The 26,717-nt window shown below is 43.9% G+C and overlaps 1 protein-coding gene across 1 annotated transcript in view; it reads left to right on the plus strand.

Moving 5' to 3' along the window:
• Positions 1-26,717, plus strand: part of LOC119172799 (uncharacterized) — a 233,367-nt gene that overhangs the window by 37,406 nt on the left and 169,244 nt on the right. The window lies entirely within an intron of this gene.

The following is a 26,717-nucleotide window of genomic DNA, read 5'->3' on the forward strand; positions in this document are numbered from 1 at the left end:
TGTTCCTCTTGTTCCTTCGTAGTGTCTCTTTTAAGAGACAACAGCAGCGTCTGCGTATCCGTGATTCTACGTTGCTTTGAAATACTGCTGAGCATGTGCTACGCAGAGTACGAAACGGGAGTGAAAAAGTCAAAATAACAGCGTAGCAGAGGATAAAAGTGGAACGTGGCCGAAAGGTCATACAAATTGCAGGGGTCAGTGAGCTCTGGGCCTCTCTCTCTCTTTTGGCAGCATTCACTCGCGTCTGTGTCAAAAAAGAAGAGAGAAAAAAACATGAAATTTTTCGTAGTATAGCGATGACAAAAACAAAAGCGGGTAGGGTGTGTTACAGCTGGAGCCAAGCGACACGGGGGCAAGCATGCGGCAACGCGGCCTCGCGAACTGACAAAAGCGTTCCGCCGTATATTGCGACCATTCATCGTAGCCACGTTTGCTCTTGGAACACTGCGGCTACTACAGTGCAAGTTGAAGCACGAGGGCCACCCGAACGGCATGCTTCCACGCGCCGTCGCGAACTGGGGAGATTGTCGCTTTGTCGGCCGGCTGATTTAGAAGCACGGCGCTGTGGTACTCTTTTGTCTGTCTTCAGGCGCTCCTTAGTGACGACAGCCCGGAGTTATGAGTCTTTGCGGTATACATCATTGTCTCTGCGCGCCTACGGAGTTAGAACATTCATCCTCGGTAGCTTTTGTACCATTTTCTATCATTGCCCTAAGAGACTGCGTCGTGTTATTATGCGAGAGGCAGGGTTTTGAAGAAGGAAATGAAAGTTATGAAGTCTTACGACTCTGGTGCTTGTGACAAAGTACGTTTTCTTTTTTTTGGAAACCAAATTTCGTTCTTCTGATGGGCCTCTTATGAGTAGTTTCTCGTACAAGAAGACTGAGAAGAGCCTTTTGCGTTGTTTTTGTCTCGCAAAATGAAAATTATCTGCGTCAGGAATCAAGTATCACTCGGATGTAAGCTCCTGAGCTCCTTCTGGGAGAGCGGGCTTTGTTTATTAAAAAAACGTTTAGAATTTTCCGCCTACGCGGCTACGTGTATTGTTAGTAAAGACCCTCATTCTTTAACGCCCTTATTGAATATACATATCTGGTGCTTCTGATTACGTTTATTTTTTATTCTTTTTCAATTTGTTTCTTTATTTGAGTGTATCTTGTATATTATAAAGTATGATGCTGTGATAGCTGGCTCTAACGCAGCCTTCCTTATATATTCTCGTATGTACATAAAAAAAACGGTACCTCTTCGCCCATGCGTGGTATCAAAGTGTCGGTTTGAGTCTCAACGCAGTCATCGTAGCATGGCAAAGTTTTACGCCATATAAGTTACGTGAACGGAGTTTAATGTGCTACGCACAGCTTGCAGTACACTAAACAAGTGTAGTACCCAAAGTAATAGTCAAGTTTAAGATGATCACAGACTTCCACTTAGCGTGTATCAAGTTTCGGCGCTCAAAAACTATCAAAAGCATATTTTGTGACACTAATACTTCAGATTCCAAGTCTACCGGTAATTACAAGCCTCGCACAGGTACGAAATGCGGTTGCAGGCATAAACGTACAAATATGGTTAGGGGGTAAAAACTGATGATATGTAACTAAGGAAATATTATAGAGAAAAAATATCACTACAACGATCCTTATTCCTAATGTGCTACAGCAGGGTAACAAAACACAGAATAAGGAGCTGCAATATCGACGCGCGAAAAGAAAGTGCGCTAAAGAAAAATTGAGCGCGCTTAGGTAGCAATTATAGAAGCTCTAAGCGTAGGTGGAGAGGGCCACGCAACCGTGATAATTACGCCCCACCTGCGCCAATCCGCGATCATAAATTCCGCTCGGTAATTGCTCGGATACCGGAGTTCGTCCAGGCGTTGCTCATAAGACACGGGCTACTTTCAGCGGCTCACAGGTCTTCTTCAACTGGCGCCCGGAGGTCAGATAAGCACACCGTTAAGGTACACGCTTCGGTCACATCTACCGCTGCGAAGAAAACTCAGACGCATCGGCCACGTCCACGGTGTTACGCCCCGATAACGCAGCTCCAAGTTAACGTTCGTAGACACGCAGCACCTCCAAACGTTAAGACGCCACTTCCTTTTTAACTACGTGTATATACCTTCTTCTTTCGAGGAAGGATTATGATCGACACATCCCCCGCTTGAGATAGGTAAGGTATATGATGCGTGGTCGAGCGCGCTAGATATTCCGGGCACCTCGAGTGTGTGCTAACGACGTTAATAAGGAGGTGCCGACGAAGTGTGAGTGGTGATGAGACTTCGGGCGAGCTGTGTTCGACTGAAAACTTTGTTAGACACCACCGACTCGCTCGTCTTATCGAACCATCCAAGCTAATTTGTGCGATGCGATGCATATTCGTAAACGCGTCACATGCACCCACGCAGTGAGCTTGGACATTGGGATGAAGTAGAAGACGGAGGTTAAGAGCATGTGAGTAAAGCTTATTTATGGCCCTCATTATGAACGCCCAAGACAGCGTGCTTGAGCTTTAAAAATAAATTGTACGTGATTGGTTGTTGTATAAACTAATTTCACTAAAACCTTAAGTATAAACTGGCTTATAAGCTTCTGCCTTTCTACGAGTCACAATAAAAAAAAAATGCCAGGCCTACGCGGAAGCCACAGCACAGTCGCAGCGAAAGCTAGAAGAGTGGTCTTTCAGTGCCTTTTCTAAACACTCATTTGGTAACTGCTGCAAGCACACTTTGTTGTTACCCACTACGCCATTAATAACAATTTATTTCTGCGTAGTGGGCCGCCATTCGCTATGCTATCGTTCGTCATTATTTTGAGAAGCATGGGATCCGCTAAACTCTAGCAAGGAAATTTGTGCCAACTGTTCTTGAAGTGGCTGACGGCAATGAGGAATTATGCCTGAAGTGCGTATGCGCTGAACAAAAACAATCTTTGTAATGAGCAAGGCTTAATATGAGAGATTGGCACAGATAACGCTGATTACAAGCTCACTACTAAGATCGCAAAAGAAAATTATTGCAAGCGACTAAATGAAAGATTGAAACCAATTGTAAGCTATTTTTGGAAGTATTTAAATGGGTGCGGATCGAGTGATCTGAGCATTCCAGAAATCGTTTGTAATAACCAAGTTGTCACGGATGACGAAGCAAAGGCAACGTATCTAAATGACTTATTCTATTCAGTATTTCTTCCAGCTAAACCCGACACTATAAGGACAGCTGCTAGCAATGTGCCGCCTATGACGCAGGTGGAACTCAACGTGTCCGGTATCAAAAAGCTGTTGGAGCAATTGGACGAAACCAAGGCAGTTAGCCCTGACGGTATTTCATCTCACATGTTAAAGCACTGCGCTGCAACCGTCTTTCTTTATCTTTTGGTTATCTTTACGCAGTCGCTTCGTGCCAGTTAATTGCCGTACGACTGGAAGGTAGCACACGTTGTGCCAATTCATAAAGAGGATACGAGAAACGATGTCCATAACTATAGGCCCGTCTCCCCAACATGCATTGTATGCAAATTAACAGAACATATAATTTACTAAGCTATCGTGAGTCACCTCACGGGGAACAATATCCTAATTAAAGAACATCATGGTTTCCACAAGGGCTTTTCCTGCACTTCATAACTTGTAGAATTCCATCATAATTTAGGAAGTGAAATTGATGCTGAGGGCCAGATAGATTGTTTGTTTTTAGATTTTCGAAAAGCTTTCGAGACGATTACGCATTCACTTCTTCTCTACAAACTACGGCAAATCGGTATACAAAGAGATTCCATCAAATGGATGTGAAAATTTTTTATCTTGCGCAGCCAGTGTGTTGTTGGTAATGGCGAAAAATCGAGTTACGTAACGTCACCTCAGGAGTCCCATAGGGCTCTGTATTGGGACCTATATTATTTTTGATAGACATAAATGATATAAGTTTGGGCATTACGTCCTCTTTGTGACTGTTCGCAGATGGCTTCGTGGTGTACCGAAGTATATTTTGCGATGAAGATGCGGCAGCTTTACAGGGAGACTTGAACAGGATATATCATTGGTGTAAATAGTGGAACATGTGTTTAAACGTGAAAAAGTGCATCCATATGTGTTTTAGTAGAAAGAAAAAAACACTGTTGAATAACTATTCTATAAATAAAAAGTTCCTTACCCCAGTTATTATCTCTAAGTAGGGTTGACAGGCTGGCTAGTTGGTACAAATCCATAATGGAATAATTGGAAGCGCAAACCAACGGGACACAAGAGAAGAGACAAACAAGTGCAGACTGAAACTCAGTTTATTCAGAGAAGAAGTTATATACCAGAAAGATGAGAAAGAGAAAACAACTGGGGAGAAGGTTCCACCTTGATCAGGTGTCGTCCAGAAACAATATTTCACAATCTAACAGTGATATAGACGGTGAACTAACAGAACTATCAATATTCTTTTTAATAAAAAGGCTTCCGCATTCTCTCTAGTTTTCATGTCATGATGGCTGTATAAGACAGATGTGCGCGAAAAATTAGGTACGCAGCCACACCTTTTGCAATGGGCGGACGAATGTAAACCCGGGGCTGATTTCAGCGCATTGTAGTGTTTTTGCAGGTGAGTATTCAAGCAGCGCCCAGTCTACCCAATGTATAACCTGCCGCAAGACAGTGGGATACAATAAATGACATTAGATCGATATTTGGTGAAGGAATTGACATGCTTGACACCGCAACCTTTCTTCACAAGACCTGCTTTCATTCTTCTTTGTAATTCAGTTCTAGAACACATTTGCTGCAGTTTTCCACGTGCGGAAAACACAACGTCGAGGTTGAATTTTTTTGCACATTTTTTTTATCTTATGCGAAAAAAAAAACTTTTCCCCAGTTGTTTCCCTTTCCCTTCTTTCTGGAATATAACTTCTTCTCTGAATAAGCGGAGTTTCAGTCTGCGCTTGTTTGCCTCTTCTCTTGCGTCCCGTTGGTATGCGCTTCCAATAATTCCATTATGAAAATATCTATAAGTACCTAGGCGTCGTGTTTTCTGCTGGTTGTTCATGGAATGATCACATCCAGTGAAACAGTTGGTAAAGCTTGACGGGCGCTGAACTTTGTTCAACGAAACCTAAGATGTCGCGAACTTGAATTAAAACGGAATGTGTTTACTATATGTGTAAGACCAATATTAGAGAACGCATGCCAACTATGAAATCAATCGGAAGCCAGCCTCACTTCTCTGTTAGAAGGTATTCAAAACAGAGCAGCCAGGTACGTCCTGGGCAGGTACCGTAGAACGGACAGTGTCACATTAATGAAGCAAGAATTGAATTGAGAATTGTTGTCATCGCGGTTACGGAAGTTAAGGCTAAAACTGTTTGTTTCAAATATATAGGAACACGGTAGCCATAAACAAGGATAGTTATTTAAATACACCTTTTTTATGTTTCTATGCGTAATGATCACAAACACCAAATCCGGGAATACCAGCCCAGGACGTGCATGTTTGTGAATTCTTATTTTCCGAAGCGCGTAGTCGAATGGAAGAAGCTTGCTGAAAAAAAAACTGTATGTTGTGCAAATGAAGACCTATTTGTATCTTTGTTAAAGCCCCCTCTCCCCCCCCCCCTGCTGTAACGCCCAACGCGGGGTAATTCTTGAATAAAGAATAAAGTAATGGGTTGAAGCATTGGACGACCCACTCTTTACGCTATTCGCATTGTACGATGACTGCTTGTTTTTTCGCTGTTTTAAAGCGGTTTATAAATCGCATTAACACAGTTGTTTTCCCGACATCAAGCCTGCCTAAGGCAAGTTTGCCAACAAGTCCCAAGCACCGGCGTGGCTCAGTGATAGAATATTGGGCTGGCACCTCGCGAAGCAGCGTTCGAGACCTACTATGTCATTGGTACTAGGTTTTCTTTTCTAAATTTGCGCAATGTGGTTACGGACAGCGGCGGCGGCGGACAACTACGGTGCTGCGAGAGACCCAAGTTGTGATCTCATAACAGCTTTCACTGCTGCTGATGAAGATATGCGGGGTTTAACGTCCCAAAACCACCATGAGATTATGAGAGACGCGGTAGTGGAGGGCTCCGGAAAATTTGACCTCCTGGGGTTCTTTAACGTGCGCCCAAAACTGAGCACACGGGCCTACATCATTTCCGCCTCCATCGGAAATGCCAGCTTTCACTGTAAAAAGCCTTCAATGATTATCATGCTCAAAGATAGCTAAGCATTTCTGTGACCAAGACAGCCAGTATTAGGAATGTGTAGCCTTTTGCAATAGTATGTAGGCGTTTGTTCCACTCCTGATGCTTGGTTGAAATAGACCGTCAGTATACCGTTCTTAATGGTTTTTATTTTTCAAAAGCCAACGTTTTTATTTTACAGTGATAATCAATATGGCTACTGTGTGTGCATGAGCGCGTGGTTGTGGGCGTGCATGCGTATGCGTGCGTGTGTGTGTGTGTGTGTGTGTGTGCGTGTGTGTGTACATGTGTGTGTGTGTGCGTGCGTGCGTGTGTGTGCGTGCGTGTGTGTGTGTTTGTGTGTGCGCGCGTGTGTGCGTGTGTGTGTGCGTGTGTGTGTGTGCGCGTGCGTGTGTGTGTGTTTGTGTGTGTGCGTGTGTGTGTGTTTGTGTGTGTGCGTGTGTGTGTGTGCGTGTGTGTGTGCGTGTGTGTGTGTGCGCGTGCGTGTGTGTGTGTTTGTGTGTGTGCGTGTGTGTGTGTGCGTGTGTGTGTGCGCGTGCGTGTGTGTGTGTGTGTGTTTGTCCACAAGGGCACGCGCGCGGGAGGCCGACACCAATTAAGGTTGCGCACAAAGCGCCAGGTGCATGCGGCAAGTCAGGCAAAACAACCAAATTGGAGACGGAAAGATTCATGTTCCTATAATCGAAACCTTTAAGGAAACACACGTTAAATTGAGAAATGTCATTCTAGACAGGACATTTCAGAATTAGTGGCAGCGTGTGTCACCAGCCTTGGTTCGAAAGTCTGCGTCACCTCTGCGCCGCGCGCTAACCAGCTTAGCTGTCATACACCTTGGCAAAATAGAATGGCCCCTCAACATATCGCCACCCCCGGGGTGATTACTTTGTCTCTGTAAATACAGATAACGAATTTTCGACCACTCGGTGTGTGTCCACTCGTGGCGATCACAGAGAATGGAAATGCAAATGTGACGCAAAGGATGCGAACTACTAAGTACATTTAAATAACGTTCTTGCCAGGCGAAGAGAGTTCTGCATCGACTTTGTTCGCGTGATTGAAACGGATATCGGGGGGGGGGGGGGGGAGTGATGACGGAGAGCCACACAATTCACCGACCGTCTCCAATGCTCAGCCCCGCCCGTGTGCTTGGCGATGGATCTTACCTCGTGAACTCAAGCAAGATTCGCGTCCTTAATACGGCAGCTATACGCATCGATTGGATACGAATATATTTCTTTTTACTTTTCAGGTGAAGTTTAAGATCTTTATTTCGTGGTAATTCACTGATTAGGCATGTAGGGTTAGCAAAATTTTGATACGGGGAGGCTTAGGAGGGGGGGGGGCAGACCAGTGTAGCAATGTGGTGTGGGAAGAGGGGGGGGGGGGAGCTGCCGCCATTTCTATCGTACCTCCCTACCGACACACATTCAATTGGCTGCTTTGTGTTCAAAGCAGCTGAGGGCTGCCTGCGATGTCGTCGAGAGTCTCCCTCTCCCGGCGCCATCGTGGGTGCGGCCCGCAGAAGGTACCCCCTCACGGGGGCACTCTCGCCTTTTCAGCACGAAATAAAACTCGTTGATTGACTAACTGACTGACTTACCGCAGTCAGTGCTGCTTTTTAATATCGTCATTATTCAGCTGCACATCAACCGCGCGTCATCTTATATAATAATAATATAAAATAAATGATAATATCATAACAATATTTATGAAGTTTCACTTCCCAAAACCACGTTATGGAAGGAAAATAGGGGGAAAAGAACGGCAGGGACGTTAACCAGCCTATAGGCAGCCGGTTTGCTACCCAGCGCATGGGAGAGGGATGGGGGAGATGAAAGATAGAGAGCGGAGAGGGAAGAGAGAAACAAAGAACATTCGGCAGCACACGCGCGCAGACTCAGTCACAGTTCAGTCTTGTCTTTCGCGGTGTGTGACATTGCTGTTACAGCCGCCACGTTATGATTACAATAGACGTCGTAGAGGAGGCCTTCGGAAATTTAGACCACCTAAGATTCCTTAACGTGAACCTTTAGCTGAACGTTAATTGAATCCTTGAACTTTAGTACACGTGCCTCATACAATTCCGTCTTCATGGAAAACGCAACCGCCTTTGCCAGGATTCGATTCCGTGACCTTCGGGCCAGCAGTCGAGTGCCTCAACAACTATACCGCCGTACATGGTGGTGAATATTATGAAGAACACAATGGCATACTGGCCTATCCTAATAATGTCGCATAAAAGTAGCATAAAATAACAACTGTTTTGATGTACCGGCCCATTTAGTGAATCATACGAAGGAGACAACACGTCATCCTGTCATTTCTCTACTCCTCATTGAGGTTTTCATATACGCCGGACAAGAACGTTAGGTTGTCACCATAGAGACGACAGACGCAGCACTTTTCTCTCGAAATGTAGCTCAATACTGGTACACGACAATTTGATTTTTTTTTAAAAAGCGAAGTTTTCTTTCATGTGGCTTGATTCTGTTGCATTTTTCTTTCGCCGTGAACGTGGATGACCCATGCCAATAATTATATCCGAGAAACACTGCTTGAATGCTTAATGAAGATTAACGAGAAATAAGTTATCGCAGCATGCGGAAGACAAGTAAGTGAATTAAAGTATGCGGGGCAGGAATTATGAAACAGGATCAGAAGCGCGGCCATACTACCACGCTAGATACGATTAATAGAACTTGAATGATGTACTTTGAAATTTTATTAGTATTCGCCTCGCAATAGTGAATGACATCAATTAGAATATTACACAGCTAAGCAGCTCGAGAAGGCAGGTTACTCCATAAAACACCACGTGAGGTCTTTCTTTCCTTTTAAATTGCTTTCTCATTATCATTAGCTCGAGTTGTTTTCGGAGTTTCGACATACGCGTCATTGCCACGTCACGTGAATCCGGTTATGGAAACGTGCCTACTAATTCATAACTCCATTTCATTTTCTCGTATAAGCGCGTAGGGACGAAGTTTAGAAGTACCTTAATAACACCACTAAGTTCGTGTTTCCTCTGCGCTTGCTTTACCAGCTAACTATATCAACCTCAGCCAACGCTCTTTTTTGCGATACGACGGGGTGCAAAAAAAATACCTTGCTTAAACTTCTTACGTGGAGACATGAAGAATATTTATCGCCATATACGGTACGGTTGATTTCATAAGCGCGAAAATTGTAGGCCCTTGCGGTAGTTTAACGTCTGGCCGGAAGGCATGGAGCTATATTAAGGGATCGACTGCTAGAAGGAGCAGCATCTCGGAATAAATGATTCAGGGCTCGGTGAGATGGCGGAGGAGGGGAGATTAAGTTTAATGGCTTCCGAGGACAATCAATTACCGTTTTGGTGCTTCAGGTCGCAGCCTCCAGGCTAGAATGGGGAGACCGCAATTAACTCTTATCTGGGCCTCTTATCAGGAATCGAGCGCCACTGTGCTAATTACGACAGGAGCGGCCAAAAAAAAAAAAGCCGCAAGACAAAAAAAAAAAAAAACGTCCCCGCGAGTTTTAATCTAAATGTCACTCGGAAGATTGAGAGTGGCCACTTCTAGCATAGGCGTTGACAACCATTAGCATGAACGAGGCGATCGATAAGACAAAATGAGTGTGTGAGTGTTGCCGGCGGCTGTGTCGGTCAGCTGAACTCTCGATCTGTTGCATTCTCGTTGCAAACTTGCCTGGTTACCAAGGATTATAATATTACTACTTGGGGTTTTACGTCCCAAAGCCACGATATCATTATGAGATTATGAAAATCGCGGAGCCACGTTACAATTGTATTGTAATACACCAACCCGAAGGTTGCTTCGCCGTGCAAAGCAGCGCTAAAAATTTACTTCCTAAATATAATTAACTACAACTCAAGTGAAGCTACGCAGCCTTCACAATCATTCAACGTTACTTAAGCTACTTAGCTTCATTACTATGATCTAAGCTCGAAGTGATTTTTGGTTGTGCAGGAAATTACGTAAGAGGGAATAGATAAACACCCTGCAGGGACGCAAGCGCTTGTCTGTACAGCAAAGCTCATTGTCATCATTCTCCTTGGAGCAACTCCTACTTTTGCACCTGGTAACATGGCCGTCACTTTAAATCGGTCAGGTCGAAAAGGTAAAGGCATGATGGGCTAACTTCATCCACAGTTATTTCTGCCCTAACCGACTTGGTTTTTTACGTAAGAGTCGAATTGATTAATGTCGTCTATAAAACACAATCTTTTCGAAGTAACAGAAGGATGGGCTCCCTGGTGTGTGTGAGAGTAAGAGAAAGTGAGAGACGTAAAGAAACAGAGAGAGAAATGACAACCGAGTGACGGGCGTTTAACTGGATGATAAATATATAGACATTGTCTTCGTTACGATTATTATTATTCTAAGTCTATTCTGTCCCTCTCTACTTAGTTCGTTACCGTGCAGTGGGAGAGAGGAAAGTGAAGCCAGGAAGAAGAGAGAGGAATGAAAAGAAAGGAGGGGTAAACGTTTCTGTATACGTAAAAACATGCAAGATTTTGAATGCTCTTGCGCAGCACCAAACGTTTCGACTTTATATCTTTGTCATTCCTGTCCTTTGCCAAGCTCAACTCTTTAGTCAACATGAAGCCAAGTCATAAAAGCATCAGCATTCGTCTACACGCTCCCACAATAGCGCGCAAAGCATATTAACGGTCTCCTTGCGTCAACTCGTCATTAAAGATTGAAAGGCGCTTATTCGAAGCACTATTGGAGAAATGGCCTTCTTCTTTGTTTTCTTTTTTTGTTTTTTGTTTTTCTTAACGTTACGTTTTGTGGACCTTACTCCATCCAGGAATAACTTCATTTTCTTGAATGCACGAATGTGAACGTTTTGTGCGTTTAGCTTTTTTTTGCTGGGCAGCCAGCTGAGCGCGCTAAATAAGTGATAGCTCTCGTCGACACCGCCAGAGTATTAAAAAAAAAAGATATTTGAATAGAAACGCCAACATTGTTTGACTGGAGACACGCCCAGCTTACAGAATGAGCTGCTGCTGCATCGCCGAGAAGAAGCTCATCGTCAAACTCCATAAAAGTAAACACTCACCTACGCCGCCGTTGCAAACTGTCGAAAGAGTCGTTATCTATTTATTGTTTACCCACCAGCGTGATCGAGACTGCATTTTATTCTGGTTTGCTGCGTGCAAGATTCCGTGGCACTTGTAAGCACCAGCGTCTGTTGAAGGGGGCGCGAACGTCGAACGTCAGCCGATACAATAAATGTGCAACATAAGCATAAAGCACACAATCTAAGATATTTTTTTTTCTAAAATGTGACGTAATTCATGACGTTTGAAGGCATACAAGTGGCTGTGAGAGAGATGCGCGCCGTTACAAGTGCTTCACTTTGACTGTAACACTAATTGTGAATTCAGAAGCAGAGTAGTTGTGAAGACACAAAAACTATAGATATGGAACGTGAAAGTGGAAAAAAAAAAGAAACTGAATGCTAATGTTTGGCGAACACCAACAATTCAGAAATATTAGGTGTAGTAAAACTGAAGTGTCACAGGGTACTCTCAAAACTTCGTTTTAGTGCAGTGCAGTATTGCGCTGAGATAACTGTGAACTGAAAAAAAAAAGCACGAGTTTCAATCGCCCGACTTTTCAGTAAGCACAGTTTTGTAGAAATGACTTCATGATTTCTACAATTTTAGGAGCATTACAAAAATTTGTTGTATGTCATCAGAAGCCACTTAGGTTGGACAATGGAGCCGTCTACTGTTCGTTGTTACGCAATCAGAATTTGTATCAAAATACAGAGTACATCGCGCTAATTGGAATTTTATTGATTGTTGCTACAATAAGGTGGCTTGTCTTCATTCCTGTCTTAATGTTTCGTAAGAGACAGTACCTTATGTGTCCGATATAACTATAACTTGAACTAGAACCGTCGATTGCGTACCGGCTCTATTTTTAGAAGAGTTTGTCTTGATATTCTTAAAAACAGAAGGATGTGCTTGGAGAAGCACGACTTTTAATCTATACTCGCATCACTAATAAATTATTTTCATAAAAACATTTTGCGATTCGGCACTGCAGTGAGCAGGTCGACGACTAGCATACCGAGCAGTGTAGACAAACGAGGGCCTTGTTGTCCAGAAAAAGAAAAAAACGAACACCAAATGAACACTTCTACACAAGTTCACTTGCTTCTGTAAGCTTATTAGGTAAACATCGTTTGTACATAATCAACACTTCCACCAGCATCGTCATCACATCAACGTAAGTGATTCTAAGACCGTATTACTTTCATTCGAGGGGCCAATCTAATGTTTACAGAATATAGAATACTTATGACAGTTACTAGGAATAACAAATAAAAATCTAGTGATAACATCAGGCGCTTCGCCGATTTGACGAACATTTTTTCTGTTTTATTTAGGCTTTGTAAAGTCATGACTTTGAGACCACTTATGTAATACACGGTATAAACTCCACTAGCAAGCTTTCTGCAGCTTTGTAACTTAATACAAGAGCTTAATCGTATGACCGCGTCATAATAGGTCCACAGTTAATTAAGATGGATAGTCGTTCGCCAATTTCAGCCTGTCTCACCCATGCATGCCTCCTCCCTTTTTATTTGTGTTGTTCAAGTGAACGACTACACTTGTTATAATATTAGGCTCCATGCCTTGAACTTTCATTTTTTTTTTCTCTAGCGTTTCTTTCACTAAATATTTTTTTTGTTTTTTTGTAAGATTTTAATGCGATGGAGTATTTTCTTTTTTATATACGTCAATACTGTGAACCTGTTCCTTGCCGGCTGCCGAAGTAATTAGCTCTCCTGGACGTTAATGACTTCGTCCTCAAATCGAGTAATCAATATTTCTTATAAGTGCTGCTAAGCCAATATGTTTTTTTTTTGTAAGCGCTTGCAGGAGACGTTTGCACTATGTGTGATGTCCGATGCTGCTTCTCGTCTGAGTTAATATGACATGACAAAGATAGTACAACATCAAGAACACAAGTGAACAAAAATATATAGACAGTGGAAATTCAACATTCCCCTGCGTCGGTAACAAAAAAATAAGGTAAGAAAACAAAATTCGAACTTTTCTTAATACTCGAAAGTCACAATGCAGATGAACCTATAAAAATTTCACTTCGGTCACCTACAAAAAGGTGCCGTGCGTGGTTTGTATTATGTAAGAATGCAATGAAAAGAATCTATGAAACAAAGTCATTTTTGCACAGCACGGCATAGGAAAACGAAGAAACGTTATTTGATAGTGATTACTTCTATTTGATCTACAGCTTAACACTAATTCTTGCGTGCAAGCCACACATTTTTTCGCTCCCATTGCTTCAACGTTGGTTACGTGACAGCATTTACAGCAGCACTGTTTTGATGTTGGTATGCCGTTTGTCATAGACAGAAAAAAATGGCCCCATCTCCTGCTTAAGGGACCTTGCCCGATGTTAACTCGTTCTTGCACGTGGAGCCCACCATGAATTCACTGTAGTTTTGGGGGCGAAACTCATTAGGGTCGAGCCAAGTCGCCTGTTCGTCGGCGTGACGTGCTATGTATATCCATATCCACATGAATAGCCTTATGTATATGCATATAGATATCTATATGGACATTCATATGGATAGCCATATGGACCATATGGACATCTCAACACCATATGCGCATTGTGATTAATAAACAACCTTGTACGTAGTGTACACAAGTGTTGTCGCGTCTTTGCATAATTGAGTGGGCAATGTGCGGAGATTAACGATCCCCTGGAGCTTCGCCCACTCAGCATGATTCACTTCGTGGATATGTTCTGTTTTTTGTTGTTGTTGTTGCCGTTACTCGTCCCGAACTATTGGTGGAGCATGCCACGCAGGTTCATCTCCACGCTACGCGAAAGCACGTAGGTTCATCGCACGCCTGCATAATCTCGTTGCCCGACGCCATCATGCGATTTCTGAGAGAGTGTAAGGGGGAGAGGCCACAGCGTCTTACCCAGCCAGTTACACAGGCTGGAACGCGGTAGCGCGTGAGCGTTCTGGCAGTGCTTGGACCTGATGTTACGCATGCGCAGTAGGTGTGGTTAGGCACACCGAATTGAGCTCTGCCTAAAGCATCTTAACATCGAATAATCATCGTCATAAACCGGCACGGGCTCACATCACACTCTTATTCATTGTCGTCCTCTTTGTCATCTTTTGCTTCGCTTTCAGAACACGTGCGCCAATTTGTCAGGCGTGTGATGCAATAACTCTGATGAGTAGGAGAAAGAGTACAGAGAAAAAGAAAGAGAAAATGAGATATAACTGAAGAGTAAAACGTAAATTTTTGGCGAAAAACAATTCTTGGGGCAAGATTTGAGCCCACGTGCCTATATTTCGAAGGCAAGTGCTGAAATCACTCGGTCATCCAGGCATGCTGGTGGAGACAGAAATAGATGAAACGAAGAAGGCTGAAAGGTTAACCTGGTAAAAGTAACCAGTTTGCTACCCTGCGCAGGGCTGAGGAATTAAAGGCTGTGAAAAACACAGGGAGAGAAAGAGAGAGGGGTAAATAAAGACGGAAGAACATTTATGGACACGCACGCAATATGCATGCTAGCGGAGCATAGTATAGTATAGCAGATGAGGGGGGCAGCAAATGTGGGTGAAAAGGAGGTAAATGACTAGGAAAGAGAGCGAAGCATAGCATAACATAGAAAGAAAGAAAGAAAGCAAAAAAAGGAAAGATAAACAGAGAGAAAGAAATTAAGAACAGAAGAAGAAAGAAAAGAATGTAGAGAGAAAGAGGGAGACAAAGAAAGAAAAAGAGAAGACGTGAGAAGTGGAGAGAAAGAGAGTCAGAGAGAGAGAAATATAGGGAGAGAAAGAAATGGAAGTAAACAGAGTCAAAAATGAGAATGAGTGCAAACCTAGGCATGTGCAGTAAAGTCAAGCCCACTTCTGCTGTACAAAATATATCATCATCATCAGTAGCAACGCGATTATGTCCACTGCCGGACAAAGTCCTTTTCCATGTTGTGCCAGTCAACTTCGTCCTGTGCTTGCTGCTACCACTTTATACCCGCAAACATCCTAATCTCATCTGTCCACCTAACTTTCTGTCTCCCCCTCATGCGCCTGCCTTTTCTTGGAATCCAGTCTGTTATCCTTAATTACCAGCGGTTATCTCGCCTTCGTGCTGCGTGCCCTGCTCATGACCATTTCTTCTTTTTTGATTTCGACTAATTATATACTGAATCACTATCTCTCCAGAGTCCATGCAGAACACCAGTGCTTGAAAAATTGTGGGCTTTGCGCGATAGTGCATGGATGACCGCGTTCTGATCGCAGCTACATATCCAACCAAGGATGGGCAAAGTCTTACACAGTCGCTTATACGTCATCACAGCACCTTTTGGCTAACGTTTGAGGGTAGCATTGAAATGTTTATGGAGTCATATCAAATATCACTTGATAAAAATTTATTTAGTAGTTCTGTAAGCTTCAGAGATGTTTGAGAGCCGGCAATGCAGAATGATTGACTTGATTGATGGGTTCATTCAATAATTGATATAGGGGTCTAAAATTCCAAAAGCACGTTATGATTAGGAGAGACGCCGTAGTGGAGGGCTCATAAATTTCGATCACCTGGGGTTCTTCAACGTGCACCCAAATCTGGGCACACGGGCTTAAACTATTTTTGTCATCGTTTAGTTTCGCCATCGGCTGTAGTTTCGCCATCGAAACTGCAGCCACTGCCGCCGGGATTCGATCCTACCATCTGTGGGTCAACTGCCGAGTACCTTAGCCACTAGACCATCGCGGTGAGGATAACGTAATGTCATGTAATATATGTTTTTGTAAACGCAAGAGATGTTCAGTGGTACACATTTGGGCCCAGTATATTACGCTTTGTGCAAATACACGTAAGATAACTGCACAAACAACAACTATTAGCACTGCATGCGTTGTTTGGTACAAAACAAGGCATGTGTTTTGTGCATGAAGATGTTTTTCAGAAAAGATGGACGTGACACAATTAATTGAACATAAAATGCCAATAAACTTATTCGTCGTAATTTATTTAAACCTATTATTGTTGGCCTGAGAACAGCGCAACCACTGGAACATCGATAATAATTCAGCATGAAGCATATACAGTAAGCATGACTTAATCAAATTCACATCAGTACAGTGAGAATTTATTGGTAACAAGAAGAATGCAAACTTATTTCCGTTAAATAGTTTTGGGATCAACAGGCTGCTAATTTGATGGTCGAAATATGAAGGAAGCTAAGCAGCGGTACAGCCTATACCAGAAGACTTACCGTAAACTTTTCCTGTTCATTTGTCACACTAAAGTATGCATATATTCATCAAACTATGTGTTAGATTTTGCGGGATTAAAATAAACGACCCCACACATATGCACCTAAACGCAAGATGAAAGAGTGAAAATGTAAAAAAAGAGGAAGGAAGCTTCGAAAAGTAGAGGGCGCAGCCTGAAATTGGGTGAGATTTTGTGAAACGCCTGTAGATATAATGAAAGCAGACGGGCAGAACTATCTACGAAGATATACTGTGTAGCTGCTTATTCGAGGATTTGTTTCGTACAGTTTCATATCAGTGCTCGCTTTCCTGGCGAGGCAGCAATTTGTTTGAAGGCGATTTCGATCAAAATGTGTGGCGTCGGGAGCCGGCCGCTCTACACGCCGCCTCGATGTTTATGCAGCGAATGCCGAAGAAAACGGGTACCGTATATCAAGTGCCGCCTCTCATACACCACGCACTTCTTTATAGCCTTCTGGCGTGCAAAACAAACTGGATTATGTCGACGAAGACACTGATGCATGCACCGTGTCGAAAGGATAAAACAAACAAAAAAATTAAATTATGCATCTAAGCCAGAACGCTGCATAAAGCGTTCATTTATCAAGACTTATCAGTGGCGCACCTTGGAAAAATTTCTGCTTCCAGGAAAAAAAAGGGGGGGGGGGGGAGACGTCGGTATATCTCGAAACACTGCCGTGCAAATTCGACTTGGGATAGACACGCAAGAACAAAACTACGCAGAGGATGATAAAAAGTTTCTGTATAAAGATACCCAAAACCTATAGTGCTTACGCAATATGTTTAGGGATCTTGATTGGCTAAAATTTCTTTAGAAAATCATTGAACGTAAGCCATTTTTGTCATATCATAACGAAGATATACATAAGCATGAGCTATATTTTCTGTTAGGTGGAGTGAAATCATGCGAATTTGTATGCGCAGCTTCCCAAAGTTTCATGTCTTCTTGATCGTGGGCTAGTCGGGGATTAGCTGTTTTTAATGCAGCCCTCTGATCTTTCATCGAGGTCGTTTGAGGAAGTAAGTGTAAATTTAAGGTCTCGTTTTCTCTGTTGGACACAATGTAATGAGAACTAACAGAACAGTAAGGGAGAATGAATTGAGAGAAAGGCAGGGGGGTCAACCAGAATCGTAGCATCCGGTTTGCTACCCTGTACTAAGGGAAGGAAAGAAAGCTGAGAAAGATGGTGAAAAGAAGACGCGTGAAAGAAGAGTATAATGGATGCTATTTGAAGCAATCGTAATGTAATAGTGAACGAAAAGTAGACGAGAAGATAACTTGAGGAAGTACACAATATATTTCATATCAGCTGTGACTTCGTAATAGGATCACGTGTTACTTGACGCCAACACTAAAAAAAAACAGTGTTCGACTCTCACCGTAAAGTGGCGGCGGGCGGCGCTGCCTGACGCTCACACGTTAAAATGCACGCAAACTTCCCATAAAGTGGATGGGGGAAGAACCCCCTCCGTACAACTCAGTTTGTAAAGCATCGGACGTGTTATTCGAAGGCCGCAGGTTCCGTCCTCTCCGGCGGCAAGTTCTCTGGACGTCCACTTTTATTTCTCCCCATTTACATTACAAATGTTTCTAGTAACATCTCCTACACTTCCCTTGGCATATTTGTCGGTTAGTTATAGTCAAGATTGAGGTCAGGTGTCATTTATTGTGACCGCAATTCATTGTTGCCCAGATATGGACGCGTGGCAGTCGTCGTTTCCTGTAGCAACTGAAGTGTTGCTCCACTAAGCGGCTGAATGAAGTTCCAACTACAGTCATGGAAGAAGCAAAAAAAGTTAGGAGGAGACATTGTGCAACTCAATGGAAAAAAAGAAAGAAAGAAAGGAAGAAAGAAAGAGAGAAATAAATAAATGAATAAATAAATAAATAAAGACAGAAAGAAAGAAAGTCAGGCATGCACTCGCGAAGGTTCTCTTGTCCCCATTTCTCGAACAGGGAAAGGTGCCTGAATTTCCGGTTCAGAGTTGACGGCATGGTAAGCACTGTTAGACATATATATCTTGGCTTACGCATCAGTCCCGAGCGGTCTGTTGCCCGACAATGCTGTGTGCAAATTACTACTATACACGCATGAACGGTACTGTTATTCCTCACGTTGTGAACAAATCCACACGAGGGCCGCGGAGCTCGCCGTACTCCGCAGTGCACTCCGCAGGATTTACCGAGAAGCACCACTAAAGTGGACCATTTTTACTGCTTCGAAACCAGCTCTGCAGTGTCTTCTAACCACTCTAAATCGTGGTCCTGAAAACCAAGTGGTGCTATAAATAAGACAACTGCACGGTGATCTAATAGACAAAGGTCACTAAGTAACTTTTCAGTGGTTAACGAGTCACTGCGGCATCACTGGTAACGAGCATGCCAACGACGCAGCTAGGGATTCCCACTAAAATGGCGAGATGGAGCCTATTCCACTATCGGGAAGCGACGCAGCCACAAAGATCAATATGCTCGCACATGAAGTCGCATGGTCTATGTGGAACAAGCCCGGTTTTCTCCAGACCCGTACGCGCAGCCTTGATCCGTGTCAGCAACTTGCTATTCCATCTTGCCTACTTCGCCCCGAGACGACTGCTCTCCTCCGCATGTGGCTTCACTTGCCACATCGAATGGACAGACAGTACTGCATGGGCACATTGTGGCTCTGATGAAACCGCTGAACATGTTTTATATCAGGGCCCCGAGTACAGCGTTCAGAAGCCGTGTCTCGCAGCAGTGTTTGCTCGACTCGATGAACAGCCACTTTCCGAGAAGTCAATCTTGGAATGCCGGAAAAACCGAGCTTCACGCCTGAAAGCGAGGAAAGCGCCGTTGAAGTTTGTGCGAGCGACTCTCCTCGTTGAACGATTGTGACACTCGTATGTGTTTGTGTGGGAGTTTCTACTTCCATCCTTTCTTCTCTCATTCCTTTCTTCCTCACTTTTCTGTCTCTCCTTCCCCAGTGCAGTGTGGCCAACCAGCTATTTGTTTTCTGGTGGACCTCCCTACCTTACCGAATCGCATTCCTTTCTCTCTACACGCTCTACTCATTTCAGAGCGTTGCCCCAGCCAACAATGCCTCTTTTTTAAGTGTTGTTTTTAGCCGATCGGTTTCACCGCCCTTTTTGTCGTTTGTGGCGGCTGGTGACCGAATGCGGGACCTGTTTGTTAATCGCATTGACTCACGCAGCAAGTTGCTCTGTGATTGCGAATGCGAATGCGAGACCCACTTTACATCTTCTCTGTTAGATTTTAGAGTAAGTGAGATTTCCAGAGGTGAAGCTTCTTCCAAGTGCTCCTGCTACAGAGGTGCCATGCTTTGCTGCGCAAATCAACACGCGCTGATTCAAGCACGCGGTTCATCCAAATTTTCTTAAGAACATCTGTTTGAGGAGCCTGTGAGGGAACTCTTGCTTCCGTTTAAGCAACGCAGTTTGGAAAGAAATCAGTTTCGACCTAATAACCTTAACGGAGCGTGACCATGTTATCGTTACCCGGCTAAAAAAAGAGCTTGGGAAGTGAACTTGCTGCTTCAGAAATTCGGAGGCCCGTGTGGAAACAATTACGCATTTTACGGCAGAGGCACACACATTTAAAATTGTCCTTCCGAGACTTCAGTACAACCACAGGAACAAAACATCAGCGTCTTTCGATCTCATTTATGCCGCCTAGGACATTTTTTGCGAGCTGATGATATGCGTAATTTAATTGTATTGTCCGGCGTGATAACAATGTACGCTTCAAGCGAAACGGCACAAACTAGCATCGAACAGGTACAGCCGCTTGACTTAGGTCAGGAATTACGTTAAGGCTAGTTGAGCAACTACAATGCCGGAATACCGCTTTTTTGCAGTTGTTTATTGCAGTTGTCATGCGTAATAACAAGGCACGTTTCTAACAAAATGGCCCAAAGAAGTTTTGAACAGGTATATTTTTTCCAACTATACATCGTGGATAACATGCCTATGCACATGCCTATTACTAGCGTCTACAATGCCTGAGTGCCGCTTAAGTTAATGCAGTTATCATTTGTGATAAGAAAAATACTTTTCAAACTAAATGGAGCAAACTAGAGTCGAAAAATTAAGGCGATCTAGCTTACGTCATGCATCATGTTAAGCCTACCAAACCAACTACATCGCCTGAATACCGCTTAATTGGACGCAGTTATCGTGCGGAATGAATATTTCTTTTCAAACTAAATGGTGCAAACCAGCGTCTAAGAGCTACAACAGTGCGAAATACGCCACACATTACTTCAAGATTGATATTCGGAGTGCCAATGTCACAGCCACCGAAAGGTGATGAATGTCTTTGGTAGACGCGAGAGCCGCGCACTCAGAACACGACGCCGTCTTGTCACTCACAGAGCCTGCAGGACCGGGTGACAGAGGATGTTGGGGCCGCCCGATGCCTGCAAAGGCAAACTCCTTACCTTTCCCCCGTGGGAGACCACGGAGGCAAGAACAAGACACGAGCAGTTATAAGTCACTTCTTGGGAAGGAGAGGGGGGGGGGGGGGGGGGCAGTGGCATGCACGAACCACCAAGCGTAACTTGCTGCCTTTAGCAAACCTCGACTCATATGCTTGTTTACTGCCGCCCAATACCATCACCTTCAACGTTTTGGCGTGGTGTAGGCCAAAACAGCGACGTTAATCACAAATGCACTGCTGCCACTGACGTTGCTGAAGAGACTTCGATCATCGTTTCACCTCCCGCGTTCTCTTCATTTATTGTTTTTTTTTTCTTGCGCCCCACGCTTTGTAGCCTGAGAGAGAAACGCAGTGTTCCAAAAGAATGACCGTGGCGGTTCTTTCTGCCTGCGACAAGACTCCAGTATACCTACAAAGGTGGGCACACCAATTTCTCTGTTTTACATTTTTCTGAACTAGAGACCCAGAACTATTTATCGTGTAGCGTATACATTAAACCAAATTGTCATTGCTGTTGCGAGCTCAAGGTTTTTTTTTTCTTGACTCTCCCCCACAATTGAAAGTGGACAAGTGAGAAATTTGTCAGCGTTTTGTTTTTCGTCCTCATGGAGTACTCGGAATTACACGTCTAATACACTATATTCCCCGAGGGCTGGTTTGTTTGTGTGGTGTTGAATGCTGACCACCAGGACAGCACCATTACATTTTGATTAAGCCATCTACCCGTGCCGCCTCTAGCTCGAGACTTTGTGTTTTTTACATTTCTAGCAGACCGACCAAGACGCTCAATTTATTACCTGCCTGTTCTTTGCTTAACGTTATGTTTTGCTTCCAGCTCACCTGTGTCCTTTTTCCGAAGCCCCTGTCGGTTTCACTTTCCGCCGTTTCTTAAGATTTATTTCATTTTTCCGGCAAGTGACCACAACAATATATTGCGTCTAGTTTATCTTTTCTTGCGAAGAAGGATGATGTTCCAGAAATTCAGGTGATTTCAAAAGCCTCCCGGCAAGTTGCTTTGCGCTTTCTTATACCTTCTTGCAGGGAAGATGTTTATACTCAATGCAAAATGAATTATATCGTTTCTAGTGACAGCATTGTTCGAAAATTCCACAGTGATGCATTCGAAAGGGAAGTACCGTCACCGCTGAAGGGGCTTTTAATACTGAACCAGTGGTAAGCATGAGCAAAAAATGCCTTCATCAAATTCAGTGCAGTCACTGTTTGTAATGTTCAACTGCCTCCTCTGTTGGTCCCTTAACAATCACTCTAAGTTTTGATTTTTCTTCTTTTTTTCTTTCCTTCTATCTATCTATCTATCTATCTATCTATCTATCTATCTATCTTTCATTCTTTTTTTCTTTTTTCTTTCTTTCTTTCTTTCTCTCTTTCTTTCTTTCCTTCTCTCTTTCTTTCCTTCTCTCTTTCTTTCTTCCTTCCTTTCTTTCTTTCTCTTTCTTTCTTTCTTTCTTTCTTTATTTATTTCTTTTTTGTTTGATTTCACTTAAACTGAATTTCGACATTAGGTTCGAAGTGCTGACTTTACAAACCGCTGACATATCATTTATGCAGTATTGTAAGCTCAGTCTGTTTGTACTCTGCAATAACTCCAGTGCTTTGGTGCAGATGAGTTACTGCACAGCCCAGAGCTGACACTGCGGTATCTACATGAAGTTAAGAAACAGAAACAAATTGTCTTTTTGGAGACAAAGAAGTGAACAATAGCACGGAAACCACAATGCGTTTTTAGAGTAAAAGATAAGATAGGAAGTCAAAGTGGGAAGAGCAGGAAAGAACAACCACCATAACCAGCTATTGCTTGCTGTCTTTCTTAAATAGTGCATTCATTAGGCGACCGCCTGCGGCGCCACAGTCGACAAAACGTACACACTATACACCTGAGCACAGCGAGCTCAGTGAGTGCTGCCATATTGAAAAGCTCGTCGCGCCATCTGTTGCAAGCGTGGCGAAGCGACACCTGTGCGCTGCCACGCGAGCAGTCGCTCGACAAATCAAACGCGAAACGGCACAAAACGAGTCCAGCCGTAAGGATTTTTCGCGCTCTTCCTCTCCTGAAGTTTTGTGCTGATTTTGTGTGAAACGTCGAGGAGACCTTCCTAGACAGTCCGGAATGTCTCCAGCATGTGCGTTGCAGACTTCAGAAGCAACTCCATCAAGTGCGTACTATTGCGAATGAAAAAAAAAAAAACGTGAAGAATGGAAAGCGTGGCTTTCGACTCAGTCACACTGCGGCTTGCTTTTGCTGGGGCAAGGCAGAATTTGTGCTGAAAGTCGGCGTCAACGTAGCGCTAGAATCTCGCTCTAACTTGCGCTCATCTACTGCTTGTGTTTATCATTTGCCACTCATACTGTGCACTCGGAGCACACACGCATTGCGAAAGTGCCAACCAGAATAAGATTCTAAAATGCTGTGGTGAGGCCGACCGGAAGCCCAAATACGCTTAGGTTGTCAAGACATGCCAATGTTGGACTGAGTCAAAAGCTGTGCTTTTCGCACCGTTCACGTCTCTTTGCATTGCTATAGTAGGCTGTTACAAGTGTATACGTGAGCGGTGCTTGCATACACGCGTGATTCATAATGTATATCCTATTACTGGCATGCATACCGCTAAAAAATATGGCAATGATTTGGTGCCGCATACTATATACAAGCATACTGCACGGAAAACGCTGCTGTAAAGCGGAACAGCCGGTGTTTCGCTTGAGTAAGCGCAATAGTTATATTTACTCGCACACCTTTACTGGTGTCACAGTTTTTCCTGCCGATTGCGATTATAAATACTAGTGGCGGAGCTCGGCGTTTTTCGTTGCGGAGGGAAATCGGTGCAATCAGCATACACCACACTTGGACCAATGCCGCAGCGTGTTGGGATCTTCACAGACAGTGCTTAGAATGATCTTACTCTTGCGCTGGTTGTTTTTGCATCCGAAGACGGCGCAGTGGTACCCAGATGACTTCTTATAAGCTAGCGCAGCGTGAACAGGTGCTTTTTTCACACTTTAAAAGTCCCAGAGCCGCTGCTTGCCATGCTAGCGAGGTACGTCTTGACAGTTCAAAACAAATTATGGCATCTCTGGGAGCGAGGGTATACTGCCGAAGGCGCCTGGGTGCGAGATAGGCATGCTCTCGTCTATAGGCGTCCAGTAAATCCCAAACATCAGCAAGCATTAGAAGCTATATAGTGGGTGCCGTCCAGTTATCACTATTGGCATGTGCTTAGAACTCCAATTTGGTAGCACCCCAGATTTTCATACAAAAATACCTAGAGGGGAATCTGGCACGAGTGTCTACGTGGGCTCCTTCGGGGTGCGTGTACCCTCATGGTAATAATGGGAAGTATAGGCTTCGGATCTGCTTTAGATGAATTACGTTCATGAGATTCACCGGTTGATTGATTGATATGTGGGGTTTAACGTCCCAAAACCACTATATGATTATGAGAGACGCCGTAGTGGAGGGCTCCGGAAATTTAGACCACCTGGGGTTCTTTAACGTGCACCCAAATCTGAGTACACGGACCTACAACATTTCCGCCTCCATCGGAAATGCAGCCGCCGCAGCCGGGATTCGAACCCGCGCCCTGCGGGTCAGCAGCCGAGTACCTTAGCCACTAGACCACCGCGGCGGGGCGAGATTCACCGGTTGTTTGCCGATTATAAAACAAAATGATATGAAGTTATACTTAATTGAAAAACGCTTCATTCTTTTGCATGCAAATCTTGTTGCTAAATGTTTCCGTGACCACAAGACAGAAGTGAAACATGGGCAAATTTAGCCACCAGGGTATGCATTGCTCTGTCATTGCGTTTCAGATTTAGCGTCAAGATATGATGAAATATTTTTTACAACACTTAAAAACAAGCATGCTTGTTTTGCCCTCGAAAAGAGACATCACCTATTTATAAAAATAACAGTACAATATTAAGTGACAAACACTTAACCTTTCGTCTGTGGCGATGCCAGGTGCATCTGTCTAAGTACAATCGGCGGGGGCCCTGCCGACTCTGCCCCAAACGTACCTCTCGTTTTGTTGTGAAGTCAAGTCAAAGGAGCGTGACGGTGTCTCTACTTTGTTTCACCGCCGTTTTTCAGTTGTTTTAAATGAGTTTATGCAAGACGCGCTCGTGAAAAAACATGAACTCGATGGAATATCCTGCACTGTCATGAGACGCTACATCTATGCGCAGCGGTGAATGGACGACGCTTCGTTTAAACTGTCAAATACGACTCGTAAAGCTCCAACATCGCCACAAATCAAGAAACTGAGTGGTCTTCAGCATCTCTGAACAACAAAGGCACTGCTTCAGCGTTTTTCACTACTCGCGCTGCGCGACGAATGAAACTGAAACTGTCGAAAAAAAAAAGTCTGTAGACAGTTCGATAGATTTCCCTATACAATCAAAAGCCTGTACGTCCCATATTTCCCATGGAGGTACACGATCGCGGAGCCAGATTACTCTCTAGGTATTATTGAGTGAAACTGTATGGGCAGCGCTATGCATGTTCATAGTGATGACTGGACAGAGTGCACTATACAATGAATAATGCTAGCCACAGTTTAGGTTTTACCTGACGTTGCTAGTAGACTATAGCGCGATTCGAAGCTTACTGCGCTAGACACACAAAGCCGTTCGACGATAGGCTGTTCCACCGTTTTAGAACAGCGGGTATCAAGATTACTCAGTATGCTCGCCCAAGGGGCTGTTCCATGCGACAGCAATCGGCCGTATATGACGAAATATACAGAATTTTTCTCTCTTTATTTTAAGTCTCAAGTGTATTCCAACAACGATAGTGATGAAAAAGACATGTTAAAGCTGTTGCTTGGCGCTGCGCTTTTTGAATGACTTGCTCAGTTGCTAAATATACAGATTTTCACAGGAGAAAAAGAAGCGCCGTGTTGGCCTGCGCGAGGAAGTACAAAGGCTGCCGTCAATGTTTTCGCTGTGCATGTAAGGGGGGTCACGTCCTTCTGCGTAGCCCAGAACAGACTATGGCGGCCCCCAGAAAGCTGTTTTTTATTGTCGTAAAAATAAAAATGCGTCTTCCTGAGGCAGGTGATTAGTAGCTTAAGGATAAGAAAGAAAAACAAAGTTAAGTGAAGCTTTTCTGATAATTCCCTTTCAATAAAAGAGGATTTCGGGTGCTGACAATATTTAACGGTGCCAAAACCACCATATGATTATGAGAGATGCCTCAGTGGAGGGCTGAGGAAATTTCGGTCACCTGGAGTTTTCAGCCGCCGCAGCCGGGATTCAGTCCCGCGATTTGCGGGTCAGAAGCCGAGTACCACAGCCACTAGACCACGGTGGCGCATAGTGGCGATGTTGTAGTCGTTATTGGTCGACCCTCGAGCTATAACCTTCAAATCGCGTTCGACTCTACAAGACACGCAACAGATACATAGTGCTTCGAGAAATCGCACACATATGGTGGCATACTCAAAAGCAACTGAACACTGATCAGACTGAATACATCGTCGATATCGTTTACAACATAGGCGTCGACACAAAAGAGCGTAGTCGCGCAACAAGGAACTGACCAACTATCAGCATTTAGATATCGGCCCTCTCCGAAGCACCAATGGTCCACAGGCTTATACGAGGCTGTCGCTTGGAGTATACCGAAATGCCTTCGCTGAAGATAAGAGAGTTTCCATACCACATTACTTACGTGTCCGGACGCAATTACCCTCGTTTCGTCCGTAGTGCGGCCATTACCCACAGAAAAAAAAAGGGGGGCGAACCTTCGATTTCTATTTCATCTAAGATCAAGA

This window comes from Rhipicephalus microplus, chromosome 4, assembly GCF_043290135.1.
Source record: "Rhipicephalus microplus isolate Deutch F79 chromosome 4, USDA_Rmic, whole genome shotgun sequence".
Taxonomy (NCBI): Eukaryota; Metazoa; Arthropoda; class Arachnida; order Ixodida; family Ixodidae; genus Rhipicephalus; species Rhipicephalus microplus.